Source organism: Anoplopoma fimbria, unplaced genomic scaffold (assembly GCF_027596085.1).
Source record: "Anoplopoma fimbria isolate UVic2021 breed Golden Eagle Sablefish unplaced genomic scaffold, Afim_UVic_2022 Un_contig_7756_pilon_pilon, whole genome shotgun sequence".
Classification (NCBI taxonomy): domain Eukaryota; kingdom Metazoa; phylum Chordata; class Actinopteri; order Perciformes; family Anoplopomatidae; genus Anoplopoma; species Anoplopoma fimbria.
Window position 1 is genome coordinate 1 of NW_026552457.1, and position 3,620 is coordinate 3,620.

Sequence of the window (3,620 nt, forward strand, 5' to 3'; positions counted from 1 at the left end):
GTGAGTGTGTCTGGAAATCTGCAGGCGCTCCCTGTATAGACGAAAGAGCAAAGCGTGGTGATATAGTATCTTTAAAAGGCCCTTTGGTAGGCACAATATTTGCTTACGGCCATACCACCCTGAACACGCCCGATCTCGTCTGATCTCGGAAGCTAAGCAGGGTCGGGCCTGGTCAGTACTTGGATGGGAGACCGCCTGGGAATACCAGGTGCTGTAAGCTTTTTTCACTCCTCTTTACAAAAAGCAGAGGGCGCTGCTGCTTTTTCAGTGGACACCGACAGGGTGGGAAGGAAATAGCTAGATCATGACTTGCCGGTATAGAAATGACACAAATCCAGTTAAATGATGGCTTTCATCATTCCTAAGCTCATCGATCATTTTCTTTTCAATTTTATGCTAACGTATTCTACATTTCAACAGTAAATATTAATCTTTTTACTGCACTACATTTGTGATCCTTATAGCCACTTTGTACATTCTGATTTGACATTTAAAAGCTGTGAGTGTGTCTGGCAATCTGCAGGCGCTCCCTGTATAGACGAAAGAGCAAAGCGTGGTGATATAGTATCTTTAAAAGGCCCTTTGGTAGGCACAATATTTGCTTACGGCCATACCACCCTGAACACGCCCGATCTCGTCTGATCTCGGAAGCTAAGCAGGGTCGGGCCTGGTCAGTACTTGGATGGGAGACCGCCTGGGAATACCAGGTGCTGTAAGCTTTTTTCACTCCTCTTTACAAAAAGCAGAGGGCGCTGCTGCTTTTTCAGTGGACACCGACAGGGTGGGAAGGAAATAGCTAGATCATGACTTGCCGGTATAGAAATGACACAAATCCAGTTAAATGATGGCTTTCATCATTCCTAAGCTCATCGATCATTTTCTTTTCAATTTTATGCTAACGTATTCTACATTTCAACAGTAAATATTAATCTTTTTACTGCACTACATTTGTGATCCTTATAGCCACTTTGTACATTCTGATTTGACATTTAAAAGCTGTGAGTGTGTCTGGCAATCTGCAGGCGCTCCCTGTATAGACGAAAGAGCAAAGCGTGGTGATATAGTATCTTTAAAAGGCCCTTTGGTAGGCACAATATTTGCTTACGGCCATACCACCCTGAACACGCCCGATCTCGTCTGATCTCGGAAGCTAAGCAGGGTCGGGCCTGGTCAGTACTTGGATGGGAGACCGCCTGGGAATACCAGGTGCTGTAAGCTTTTTTCACTCCTCTTTACAAAAAGCAGAGGGCGCTGCTGCTTTTTCAGTGGACACCGACAGGGTGGGAAGGAAATAGCTAGATCATGACTTGCCGGTATAGAAATGACACAAATCCAGTTAAATGATGGCTTTCATCATTCCTAAGCTCATCGATCATTTTCTTTTCAATTTTATGCTAACGTATTCTACATTTCAACAGTAAATATTAATATTTTTACTGCACTACATTTGTGATCCTTATAGCCACTTTGTACATTCTGATTTGACATTTAAAAGCTGTGAGTGTGTCTGGCAATCTGCAGGCGCTCCCTGTATAGACGAAAGAGCAAAGCGTGGTGATATAGTATCTTTAAAAGGCCCTTTGGTAGGCGCAATATTTGCTTACGGCCATACCACCCTGAACACGCCCGATCTCGCCTGATCTCGGAAGCTAAGCAGGGTCGGGCCTGGTCAGTACTTGGATGGGAGACCGCCTGGGAATACCAGGTGCTGTAAGCTTTTTTCACTCCTCTTTACAAAAAGCAGAGGGCGCTGCTGCTTTTTCAGTGGACACCGACAGGGTGGGAAGGAAATAGCTAGATCATGACTTGCCGGTATAGAAATGACACAAATCCAGTTAAATGATGGCTTTCATCATTCCTAAGCTCATCGATCATTTTCTTTTCAATTTTATGCTAACGTATTCTACATTTCAACAGTAAATATTAATATTTTTACTGCACTACATTTGTGATCCTTATAGCCACTTTGTACATTCTGATTTGACATTTAAAAGCTGTGAGTGTGTCTGGAAATCTGCAGGCGCTCCCTGTATAGACGAAAGAGCAAAGCGTGGTGATATAGTATCTTTAAAAGGCCCTTTGGTAGGCGCAATATTTGCTTACGGCCATACCACCCTGAACACGCCCGATCTCGTCTGATCTCGGAAGCTAAGCAGGGTCGGGCCTGGTCAGTACTTGGATGGGAGACCGCCTGGGAATACCAGGTGCTGTAAGCTTTTTTCACTCCTCTTTACAAAAAGCAGAGGGCGCTGCTGCTTTTTCAGTGGACACCGACAGGGTGGGAAGGAAATAGCTAGATCATGACTTGCCGGTATAGAAATGACACAAATCCAGTTAAATGATGGCTTTCATCATTCCTAAGCTCATCGATCATTTTCTTTTCAATTTTATGCTAACGTATTCTACATTTCAACAGTAAATATTAATATTTTTACTGCACTACATTTGTGATCCTTATAGCCACTTTGTACATTCTGATTTGACATTTAAAAGCTGTGAGTGTGTCTGGCAATCTGCAGGCGCTCCCTGTATAGACGAAAGAGCAAAGCGTGGTGATATAGTATCTTTAAAAGGCCCTTTGGTAGGCACAATATTTGCTTACGGCCATACCACCCTGAACACGCCCGATCTCGTCTGATCTCGGAAGCTAAGCAGGGTCGGGCCTGGTCAGTACTTGGATGGGAGACCGCCTGGGAATACCAGGTGCTGTAAGCTTTTTTCACTCCTCTTTACAAAAAGCAGAGGGCGCTGCTGCTTTTTCAGTGGACACCGACAGGGTGGGAAGGAAATAGCTAGATCATGACTTGCCGGTATAGAAATGACACAAATCCAGTTAAATGATGGCTTTCATCATTCCTAAGCTCATCGATCATTTTCTTTTCAATTTTATGCTAACGTATTCTTACATTTCAACAGTAAATATTAATCTTTTTACTGCACTACATTTGTGATCCTTATAGCCACTTTGTACATTCTGATTTGACATTTAAAAGCTGTGAGTGTGTCTGGAAATCTGCAGGCGCTCCCTGTATAGACGAAAGAGCAAAGCGTGGTGATATAGTATCTTTAAAAGGCCCTTTGGTAGGCACAATATTTGCTTACGGCCATACCACCCTGAACACGCCCGATCTCGTCTGATCTCGGAAGCTAAGCAGGGTCGGGCCTGGTCAGTACTTGGATGGGAGACCGCCTGGGAATACCAGGTGCTGTAAGCTTTTTTCACTCCTCTTTACAAAAAGCAGAGGGCGCTGCTGCTTTTTCAGTGGACACCGACAGGGTGGGAAGGAAATAGCTAGATCATGACTTGCCGGTATAGAAATGACACAAATCCAGTTAAATGATGGCTTTCATCATTCCTAAGCTCATCGATCATTTTCTTTTCAATTTTATGCTAACGTATTCTACATTTCAACAGTAAATATTAATATTTTTACTGCACTACATTTGTGATCCTTATAGCCACTTTGTACATTCTGATTTGACATTTAAAAGCTGTGAGTGTGTCTGGAAATCTGCAGGCGCTCCCTGTATAGACGAAAGAGCAAAGCGTGGTGATATAGTATCTTTAAAAGGCCCTTTGGTAGGCACAATATTTGCTTACGGCCATACCACCCTGAACA

General features: G+C 43.5%; 7 non-coding genes across 7 annotated transcripts; all 7 read left to right on the top strand.

The window, feature by feature from the left end:
• The first annotated feature begins 101 nt into the window (after window positions 1–101).
• LOC129115947 (5S ribosomal RNA) lies at window positions 102–220 on the top strand. Its single transcript, XR_008533321.1, has one exon. It is a non-coding gene; the product is annotated as a 5S ribosomal RNA (ribosomal RNA).
• A 380-nt stretch (window positions 221–600) lies between these two features.
• Window positions 601–719, top strand: LOC129115950 (5S ribosomal RNA). The gene has a single exon (XR_008533324.1). It is a non-coding gene; the product is annotated as a 5S ribosomal RNA (ribosomal RNA).
• Window positions 720–1,099: 380 nt separating this feature from the next.
• On the top strand, window positions 1,100–1,218 carry LOC129115951 (5S ribosomal RNA). Its single transcript, XR_008533325.1, has one exon. It is a non-coding gene; the product is annotated as a 5S ribosomal RNA (ribosomal RNA).
• Window positions 1,219–1,598: 380 nt separating this feature from the next.
• Window positions 1,599–1,717, top strand: LOC129115949 (5S ribosomal RNA). Its single transcript, XR_008533323.1, has one exon. It is a non-coding gene; the product is annotated as a 5S ribosomal RNA (ribosomal RNA).
• A 380-nt stretch (window positions 1,718–2,097) lies between these two features.
• LOC129115952 (5S ribosomal RNA) lies at window positions 2,098–2,216 on the top strand. Its single transcript, XR_008533326.1, has one exon. It is a non-coding gene; the product is annotated as a 5S ribosomal RNA (ribosomal RNA).
• A 380-nt stretch (window positions 2,217–2,596) lies between these two features.
• Window positions 2,597–2,715, top strand: LOC129115953 (5S ribosomal RNA). Its single transcript, XR_008533327.1, has one exon. It is a non-coding gene; the product is annotated as a 5S ribosomal RNA (ribosomal RNA).
• Window positions 2,716–3,096: 381 nt separating this feature from the next.
• LOC129115948 (5S ribosomal RNA) lies at window positions 3,097–3,215 on the top strand. Its single transcript, XR_008533322.1, has one exon. It is a non-coding gene; the product is annotated as a 5S ribosomal RNA (ribosomal RNA).
• The last annotated feature ends 405 nt before the right edge of the window (window positions 3,216–3,620 follow it).